The sequence below is a fragment of the Bubalus bubalis genome, chromosome 12 (assembly GCF_019923935.1).
Source record: "Bubalus bubalis isolate 160015118507 breed Murrah chromosome 12, NDDB_SH_1, whole genome shotgun sequence".
Taxonomy (NCBI): domain Eukaryota; kingdom Metazoa; phylum Chordata; class Mammalia; order Artiodactyla; family Bovidae; genus Bubalus; species Bubalus bubalis.
In genome coordinates this window covers 27,219,938-27,230,289 of record NC_059168.1, presented here as the reverse complement: position 1 = coordinate 27,230,289, position 10,352 = coordinate 27,219,938, and the positions used below count along the sequence as shown (strand labels likewise).

Here is a 10,352-nt window from a genome sequence, read left to right as displayed (position 1 = left end):
GCCTAGTCTGTAAAACAATGACATTAATATTGATACCTGCCTCACTTATCTAAAGAGGATGTGAAGTGTCATTCTGTGCAAGCACATTAGAATCGAACATGCAATCAAGGGAAAGTGTTACTTTTATTACTTCAGAAAGGAAGTCTTTCCAAGCATGTCGGTTGCACCCATTCAGGTGGGGTTTGGTTAGCTAGAAATGACTCTTTCATTAGAGCAGACCAATGGACTACACATCATCAGCCCTTCCTCTGGGTTTTTATGGCAGAGGTAACACAGGGATAAGGAACTTTCCTGCCAGTCGGTAGGTGCTCCTTGGAGGCCGCTTTGAGCGCCAACATCTGCCATTTGGTATCCTTGAAGATTAATAGAGGGTTTCTTTTAAACTCGTTGATGGAGAACTTTTCACTGCTCCCCAAGTCCTTCCCCTTCTAGTCCACAGAGCAGTGACTTTCTGGGGTCTCATGTCTGCTCAGAAGACATTCTACATGGTGGGAGAGCAAACTATGGCCCCCAGGTCTTTGGTTCCCTTGAGGCCTGGAGGGATGGTTGACCACACAGAGGTCACAGATGCTGCCTGGATGGCATGGGGGTTCAAAGGGCCCCTTCATCTTGGGGGTCTCTCCAGCACAGACCTGTCCTTCCCAGGAGACCAGGTAGTTCAGTGCTGTATTTCTGTGTCCAGTGAACTCAACTAACACTGAGGCCATGGCTGGGCCTACTTTTAACAGACTTACGTAGGACAGCCTCGTACCATCATTTGAAGGTGTTAATCACTCAGTCATGTCTGACTCCATTGACTTTGTGACTCTATAGACTGTAGCCTACTAGGCTTCTCTGTCAGGAACTCTCCAGCCAAGAATACCCGAGTGGGTAAGCCATTCCCTTCTCCAGGAAATGTTCCTGACCCAAGGATCGAACCTGGGTTTCCCACATTGCAGGCAAATTCTTTACTGCCTGAGCCACCAGGGAAGCCCATGAAATCACCTTCAGGGCTTTTTGAATTCTTAAGCGTTTTTTTCCAGGAGGGGAAATGAGACTCCCAGGGGCTCCCTCTTAGGGTTTCCGGGTTCGGGCCCCCGGTCACTCCACATAGACTGAACTGTTGCTTAAATAAAATCCTTGCAGCAAGTAGCGCAAGTATCTCCAGCTGTGCTTACACGATGCAATCTCCTGAGGTTCCATCCCAGCCCTATTACATAGAAACTTCTGGACTTCTGGGAGTGGAGCCCAGGCAATAGCTCTGTTTCGAAGTCCCTCAGATGACTCACATGTGCTGCCACGGTCAAGAATCATGGAAGGGGTTGGGAGGCTTCATGAACTGCAGCCCTGTGGACTCAGTTGCAAAGTAACAAGACGGAGGAGGTGAAGTGATGTGTTCCCTGGAGGCCACAGTTAGATGGAGGCAGACCAGGTCTGGGACTTGGGCCTCTGAAGCCCTGGTCCGAGGCAGGCAGCTTCCTAAGTGTTCTGCTGCACGTGTGTATGGGCTGATTATATCCACACAGCAGCTGTGAAACCGAAGAGCATGCCTGTTCTAGCAAACCTTTTAGCTGTACAGAGAAGAGACGTCATGGTGGTGTTTTCTCTACACCCTGATGCTGTAGCTGAGTTGGATGGCACCAGAGACTGGGAAGGAGTCATGACATGCAGAGATGCTGGGAGAAGGTACAGGGAGGAGGGAGAGAGCCCTACAGGGTGGGGGCTGGACCCCTCAGGTTGGGAGTGAGACCCCTTCTGCCAGCCTTTCTCTTCCTGCTGCTGCAGCTGTGAGATGTTCTTCAGGCTCCCTGTTCATAACTGCACTAACAGGAACTCAGCTGTATCATTTCTTTTCTGACCACACTGTGCAGCATGCAGGATCTTAGCTCCCTAAACCAGGGATGGAACCTGTGCCCCTGCATTGTGAGTGTGGAGTCTTAACCTCTAAACCCCAGGTAAGTCCTTCAGTTGTATCATCCTAGGTGTACAATGTGCTTTCAGAAATACCCTTCTGCTCCTCAGAGTAGGGCTGTGAGTAGAGGGAGCAGGAGGCCTTATTTCCATTTCACAGACAGACAACAAATGCTGAGGAACTTCACAGCCCTCACTCCAGGCCAGAGCAGCTCACAGCCCAACCCTACCCCTCCTCTGGTATTTTCTGGAAGTTTCCAAGGAGGATTTTGTGTGAGCCCATAAACCAGTCTGTTGGTTTCAGTCTTCAAGCATCTGTGTGGTTCCTGGGCAGGTGGTCTTCGCCTCCTGAGCTCAGGGAAAGCCCTGGACCCCCCACCCACTGTCAGTGTCAATACTGAGGGCTCCTTTCTGGAGGGTGCCAGAGGACTGCCCCATCCCACCCCCAACGCCATGCTGCTCTTGGCTGCCCCAGCCTCAGAGGTCTGTTGGGCCCCAAGTCTCAAATGTGTCCTAAACATTCCCGCAGCTTCTTCTGACCCACTCTCACCATCCAGTCTTAGCCTTTTGAGTGTTCTATCGACCCCAACCTCCTGTCTGCTCAGTGCCCACCTTGACCTATGCAGCTGTGTGACCGGATCACATGTAGTAAATCCCATTTTGCCATTAAGTCTGGGGCAGGGGTGTGTCGGCAGGGCCAGGGTGTGGCCTGGAGGGGCCATGTGTCCCAGGTGAAAACCCTGGGCCCTCTGCAAGCCTCCACCTCTGAACCCGCACAAGGCTCTTCCCGAGCCCGCCCTCCTGGAGATGGCAGCCTTTGAAGCACACCGCCTGGATTATTTAATATAATGGAACAGTGCAACTCGACCCATCAGAGACATAAATGCCCAGGTGTTTTAAATTTGTTTTCCCGTCAGAATGGTAAACGGCAGGTAGTAAAATTCGGCCCCGGGTCGTGGCTGTGGGTGCTCCCCGCTCTCTCTCGGGTGGGCTGGCAGCCGCATAGCAGCCCCGCTTCTCCAGGACTAGCCCGGGGCCAGGACTCCCCTGGATGTGGCTTTTCCAATGCTGGAGAGTGATTCTACATCAGGACTGGCCGAGGATCCTGGGCCTTAGTTTCCAGAAGGATCTCAGGGTACCTAAATCTCCTGCCCACCAGGGCCTCTCCCCCAAGACATCTGTGCAGAGAAACCCACAGCCCCTCCACTCCCGCACCCCCAGGTTAATTGGGGTATGAGGGCCTATAACACCTATAACAAGGTTTCTGTTGCTCTTGCCAACTTCAATTATGGGTGCATCTGCTTTTTGATTTTTCCAAGATGGTTTGATTTAAAAAAAAAAAAATCCTCAAACTACAAAGGGACAGACTGTGCACAGTAGCTTTTTGCAGAAGGTAAGAGATTCTGACTGCTTTTTCCAGACTCCTGTTTTTTGAGATGTGTCAGAATTCATAGGGTGGCTGCTGAGAGGAGGTATTACTCTGAGTCATTCTGGAGAAATCTGACCCTTCGTCCCACTCCCCCCAAAGCCCTTCACCCTTTTCCCTTCAAAGTAATCAAGGATGTCTACTTTTTAAAGGGGGCCTCCCCTGCCTGCTTGCTACCCAGAAATCCACTCTGATCATCACTCTGAATGGTGAAATCATTTGACATATATTTCCTCAACAGGAAGCACTGGCTCAGAGGAGGTGGAAACCCCAGAAATTAGTTCAGCTTAGGAGATGAAAGTGGAGAAGTGGTTGCCAAGGTGATTATCATTTTCTATTTGCTTGTGGGCAGGGCCTTCAACAGGGGTACCTTAGGGTCTAGGGGGAAGTAAAACCCCTAATGAAAGTTACATTTCATAACAGAGCAGGGTACTCTCTGTTGGTCCGCGTTTTATGTGTGTGTGTGTTGGGTAGTCGGGCCAAGGAGAAAGGATGCAAAGTTGTGAAACCCTTAAGGTTGGCTTGCCCTCAAAAACTTACCCAGTAGCTACTAGCTGAAGTGCAGTTTGCAAAGCTGCATAGGAACAGAGCCAACGGAACAGAGCAGAGACAATCATTGGGACTGAGTAGTTGGAGAGTTTTCCTAGTTCCTCAGATGGTAAAGAATCTGCCTGCAATGCAGGAGACTTGGGTTTAATCCCTGGGTCGGGAAGATCCCTTGGAGAAGGGAATGGCTACCCACTGCAGTATTCTTGCCTGGAGAATTCCAAGGAGAGAGGAGACTGGTGGGTTCCACAGGACCACAGAGTCGGACAGAAGTGAGCAACTAACACACACACACAGTTTGAAAGCCCGAGGCGGGACAAAATCCTTTCTGGCTTTCAAGGTCTCAGGGAGGCTTTCTAGAGGAGCTTGATCTCTGGGCTGGGGGTGGGGTGGGCAGTCATGAGCCAAGTCGGCCGGAAGGAAATGAACGGGGTAGAGGGAGGCAGTAGTGAGAGACGACCTTATAAGACCACATCCAGGTGGGGCAGGACCGCAGGTTCTTCCGAGAGCTGCTAGTCCCCTTCAACCCCGCTGTTGCTTTTCAGCCTGCAGTTTCTTCCTGATGACATTCCCCTAAGAGCAGGAGGGTGCTTCAGAGGTCAACTTCTGGAAACAGGAAACAGTGATTAGCAAATCAATTCATTAAGGTCCGGTGAGCCATTGGATTACAAAGAGCAGCTATTTGTTAACTGAAGACAGATCTCGGCCCCTGATGAGAGCTCTGGTTCTTGGAGAAGGCAACCAAGACAACATAGGAAGACAGTTGCAGGCCCTGCCTATGTGTGAAATTCCAGCGGCCCCGCTCTGCTGATGACAGAAATGACCGTAATAAACCAGGGAGGCCACAAGTCAAACAAATAGTTTGGTTGACAAATAGGCGTATAAACAAGACCTTGATTAATGAATTTCCTAATAGTTCTCTGTTTATTGACTCAGCTTGGTCATTAGGCCTGACATTGCCCATGTACTTTGTACGGTACACTATCTTCCATTCATTCTAAGACTCTTTTATCACTCTTTTTGTTGGGTATTTTCTGTCTCTCAGTTTTGTCTCCTGGGTTGGACCATGAGCCTCGAGCTCTGAGAACTCATTATGTGCTTATTGAAAGGACAGCGAAGTTATGGAGCTCCCTAAATTGAGAGAAGTGAGAAGGGCCTCCAACTGCAGCATCCTAAGCCCTTTCATTATAACTTTTGTTGCCTTTTTCACTAATCGCTTAAACCTGCTGTTTGGATGCTTCCATCGTCTGAGGTAAGGGAGAAGGGAGTCATTCCCACGGGTTCATCCTTCTGGTGTTACAGACCTTCAGGAGAGAGCACAGAACAAGGCAATGGATGGAAAGCATCCCATGCAAACAGCAGTCTCCTCGGGACTCAACTTGGCCATGACTGACCGCTTCTGACAGAGCTCACCTTACTACAGTAATCCAGGGGGACCTCAGCCACCGTGTCTGGTGTGCAGAACCCCAGCCAGGGTTGTCCTGGGAAAGTGCCAGCATGCCTAGAGTTAATCACCAGTCCCTAGCCAGTGCATGCCGGGAGCCACTGGCCTTGTCAACGGCATGGGCCCTGTGGTCCTGGGCCAACATTCCAGCCTGGAGTGACTGTGGCTGCAGCTTGAGGTACTTGGTGAAAAGCAGAGGCAGGAGGAGTCGAAGCTGTAAATGCCAGCTGTATTTTTATTGGTCGTCTGCAACTTCAAAGGTTTCCTTGCTTTAAAGGCGGCCTAAGCAGGTATCCAGTCCGCCTTCCGTGCTCCCGGCCTTGATGCCTTATTGATTTTCAATGTGGCTTGACTCCCAGGTGGGCAGACTTCAAAACGGTCTGTATTTTTCTGCTGTCATGTTTCCATCCCTGTTCGTTTCCATCTCCAGCAAGATGCTGGGTATGTTGGAGGGCAGCTTTTCCTTTTTCAGCTTTCTCTCCATAATTTTCTTCTGGACAGGATTTTAGACAGCCAGGGTCACTTCTGGGGTGTGTGTCTCCCATTGTAAGTACCGAGTTAGACCAGCTGCTGGCAAGTGTGAGGGAGAAGAGGCAGTCCTTGCCCTTAAGGGCTTCACTCCCATCAGTTCTAAGTGTGGCCGTCAGGGAAGGTGTAGCCTTGGAGGGGACGGGGCTAGTGACTCGATATGACCTCCCAGTTTAATACATGTGCAGAACTGACCGCAGGCCAATGAGTGTTTGTGGAGCTATAGTATGTCCAGCCTTGAGACTAGAAGATTCACTAAAATGCTGACTACAGGCTAGATGCTGGGCTTCATGAATACTCACTGTTAGCGTTCCTGAAATTTCATGTAAATTCTCTACTGCTCTGTGAAGCAGGTTGTTCTTGGCTCCTCATTATAAATGAGTCAGCTGGTTTTGCAGGGGTGTCATAATTTACCCAAGCTCATTTAGCAAGCAGATGACAGAGCAGGATCTGACCCCGGGGCTGCTCTTGCTACCATACCAGGCTGGGCTGCCTGTGTGCCTGTGTGTGTCACAGGGAGGAGGAAGGAACATTGGAAAGTTTTCATCTCACAGGCAGACACACCCATTTGTGTGGAATTAACAAGCAAGGCGAGGTATGTGTGTGATGATGGTAACAATCACAGACACTATTCCAGCACCTACCAGGGACTGGTCAAGTGCTTCCCAATGTTAACTAATCCCTTTGAGGAAACAGAAGCTCAGAGATGTTGGGTTACTTTCCCAAGGTAACACAGCTGGGAAATGTCAGAGTTGAGATTCAAGCCCACAGTGCATCTTAAACACTTGATTGAGTTTTGGGCCTTGCAGAGAGGGATTGCCAGCAAGTGTGGAGTGAGCATTACCTTTCACTGAGAGATTTTATCCTGCTCTCCCACACTTGACCTCTCCTAAGCCTCCAAGCGCAGGGAGGCTGGCAGCTGGGGCTGGGTGTCACTTCCCTTTATAGATGAGGTGAGGCACAGAGATGTCAAGTGGGTGCCCATGTCACCAAGACCACAGCCCAGCCTGCCGACTTGTCACCACTGGGGTTTCCTTTTTTTCTTAATTAAAAAAAAAGTATTTGTTGAATTTATTGCAACATTACTTTTCCTTTATGTGACTTTTTGTTTTTGTTTTGGTTTCTTGGCTGTGAAGCATGTGGGATCTTAGCACTGCAACCAGGGATCAAACCCACACTCCTTGCATTGGAAGGTGAGGTCTCAACCACTGGACCACCAGAGAAGTCCCAGGGAAAAAATGCCAGGATATTGAATAGATGTTTGGTCACAAGTGTCTAGTCTGCAAACTGGGACATTCAGGCCCATGAAATCAATCTCCTAAACAAGAAGCTCCTCTCCATTTGCTGTGGTCACAGAGAGAGCTGGGAAAGTCATTTTTAATGAATCCAGAAGAAAGCGACAGGGCAGGCAGGAGAGAAGCTGGGTCCAGAGCCCCATGCAGGGGAATTCCCCAGTGCCCTGGGCACAAGGCCTCCTGCCCCACAGCCGGCCTGGCTTAGCCATGCAGGAAGAGAGGCCTTTGAAGTCACAGACCACCAATAAAATTGCAGCTGGCACCAGGAGCTCCCGGGGCTCCAGGCGTGAGATTTTACACCGCTCAGGCTGAGCCAGCGCTGACAGGGCTGGAATGTGCCCTGGGCTCCCCTTTCCTCGGCAAGAGCCACCAGGGTGCCTCAGCTGCTGGCCACCCCATCATCCAATCCGGGCTGCACTGAGGCCCGTGAGCCCCCACAAGGAGCAGTTGGCAGTGGAGGTGTGTACTCAGGACTGACGCACAGGAAGCACTCAGCCACAGCTCTGGCAGGCTGAGTCCAGGCTGGCTGGGCAGGCACAGGCGTCTCTCTGCTAAGTGATGGCAAGGCTGGGGGATGGGCTAATGAGGGCAGGAATGGTCGTGGGACAGTCTGCTTAGATTTCAGCATAAACTGAGGCAAGGAGGCTGGGATAAAGGGCCATGCTCCTTCCCACCCACCTTCCTCTTGCCTTGTCTCCCTCCCCTTTCCTGGTCACCTTTAAACTGCTAGTGATGTCTCGTCTAGTGCTGGAAGTGGCCCCATCTCTTCATAAGGCACTCATAGTCTGAGACAAGCAGCATCCTTGAGAATAGATTTTGCCTCAGGACCTGGAGGAAGAAGGTAAAGGATGGGGAATGTGGCTGAGTCCCATGGCAGCCCTTGGAGCCGTGAGCACCATGAGGCATCATCCTCACCCCCCAACCCAGAGTTTTCTAGGGCACTGCCCCCTTCCTCTTGGGATTCAGTCTTTCTGAGTGTTTGGTGATGAGTGGATTAACTTCCCTCAAGGAAGGTAAATGGGAAGGGTCTCAAGGAATGAGGTGAGTAGGGAGAACCATTATCTGGAAATTTAGCCAGGAGGAGGAGCTGAAATAGGGACATGGAGAATGGGCGAAGTGATGAGGAGGGAGGGAGGCCAGGAGCAAAAGCAGCTGCCTGGCTCAGATATAGGTATTTAAAAGAGAAAACCTTAACAGGAGACTGCAGAGTCTGAAGGAGCAAGAGAGAGTTGAAAAGAAGAGAGCATTTTAGGGCTGCCATCTCTGGGGTCGCACAGAGTCGGACACAACTGAAGTGACTTAGCAGCACTCATATCATGTCTGCATGCAGGCAGCTTGCTCATCTCTTTCTGCTCCTCACCCACCCCAGCTGCCTTGGTCTTTTAAGAAGGACATGTCTCCACCAGGGGGGTGACCATGCACCATAGGCTGGTATCCATTTTCATCTTAGGGATGATGAGGTCTCAGACAGGCACTGCTGTGCAAAGGAGCTGTAGCTTGGATTTGTTTGTTTCTCCTTGGCTCCGGCCACCCAGGAAGATGGTGCACTTGTTCATATTCACACTAAAGACCTTCTTCTGATCATATCCTTGCAGACCTGAACAGAAGCCTGTGGGTAACCAGCAGCCTGATACCTCTAACCTTGGACCCCACTGTCCAGGATGATGCAGTGGGTGCCTATGCCTTCTGCAGAAGTCTTCGCTACTCATTCATTCATAGCAGTGTTTTAACACACACAATTAACTTTTCACTCACACCAGTCCCAGTGATTCTGCAAAGCAAATGTCCTCCAGATGACAATTCAGGGGTCCACCAGGGCCCTGTGTGAAACACAGCCTCCTTGATCAACGAGGCTGAAGAAGAGAGGGAAAACCATGCCTGGGCTTTTCCGTGGTTCATGCTGGGAGACCCCCTTACAGCACAGGGCTCTGCCACCCTCCAGGGGCTTGAAGGGTGTAGCCTTCCTGTTGCCAGAAAGGGGATGAAACTGGTCATGAGTGGACACGAGTAAAGTCTACCGGGTTGTGCATCCCAGAGGCAAGAGGAAACAGTCTCAGCTGCTCTGACTCCATATTTATCAAGCACATTTTGACTCACACTTGGAATCGCATGCCATGAATTCCAGGCCTCCTGACTAGTCCGGGGACCAGCCAGCGGACAGTTAACTCAAGCCAGCAGGTAGCATCAGCTGAAATTTTGACACTGAATGATACACTGAGCAGTGCTATTCTCAGGATATGAGTGATTTAGTGTATTATCTAAAATTTAAATGTTTTAATATACCTCCCAAGAAGTTACCTGGCTCAGAAAACTGCAGAGGAACCGCAGGGATCTGGGAGGCCACTTGCAGGGAACCAACCTTCCACTACCAGATTCCAAAGGAATCACAGAAAATAAATAAATAAAAGAAAAGCTAGCAGGAAAAGGCATTTAAATTGTGTTTGGAACACAAGTGTATAATTTTATCCGGAAGTCACCTCAGACTTCAGGGAGTGGGAGGGGCTAACTATCCATTTGCAAGTGATGAGCAAACGAGGAAGTGAGAGACTGCTCCGAAGTCATCAGAATGTCTGGAATAATTTTATATTGATTTAAAGAAAATTTCCAAGCCTTGTTTAAATTTGTATTCTAGTCTTATTGGGACATATTTGGTATACAGTACTGTATAAGGTACATCATAATGATCTGACTTACATACATCATGAAGTGATCAACACAATCAGTTTAGTGAACGTTCATCTTCTCTTGCTGGTTGAACATTAAAGAAACAGAAACATGAATTTTTTCTTTACAGTGAAAACTTTTAGGATTTATTCTCTTTGCAACTTTCATACATAATGTACAGCAGTGTTAATTATATTTATCACGTACGTTACATCCCTAGTGCTTAAGTATCTTTTTTTTTTAATTTTATTTTATTTTTAAACTTTACATAACTGTATTAGTTTTGCCAAATATCAAAATGAATCCGCCACAGGTATACATGTGTTCCCCATCCTGAACCCTCCTCCCTCCTCCCTCCCCATTCCATCCCTCTGGGTCGTCCCAGTGCACCAGCCCCAAGCATCCAGTATCGTGCATCGAACCTGGACTGGCAACTCGTTTCATACATGATATTTTACATGTTTCAATGCCATTCTCCCAAATCTTCCCACCCTCTCCCTCTCCCACAGAGTCCATAAGACTCTTCTATACATCAGTGTCTCTTTTGCTGTCTCGTACA

General features: G+C 49.4%; 1 long non-coding RNA gene across 1 annotated transcript; it reads left to right on the top strand.

Annotated features, from left to right (window-relative positions):
• Nucleotides 1-881: 881 nt before the first annotated feature.
• Nucleotides 882-10,142, top strand: LOC123328456. Its single transcript, XR_006543287.1, has 3 exons — nt 882-3,283; nt 3,558-6,429; nt 8,725-10,142. It is a non-coding gene; the product is annotated as an uncharacterized LOC123328456 (long non-coding RNA).
• Nucleotides 10,143-10,352: the final 210 nt, after the last annotated feature.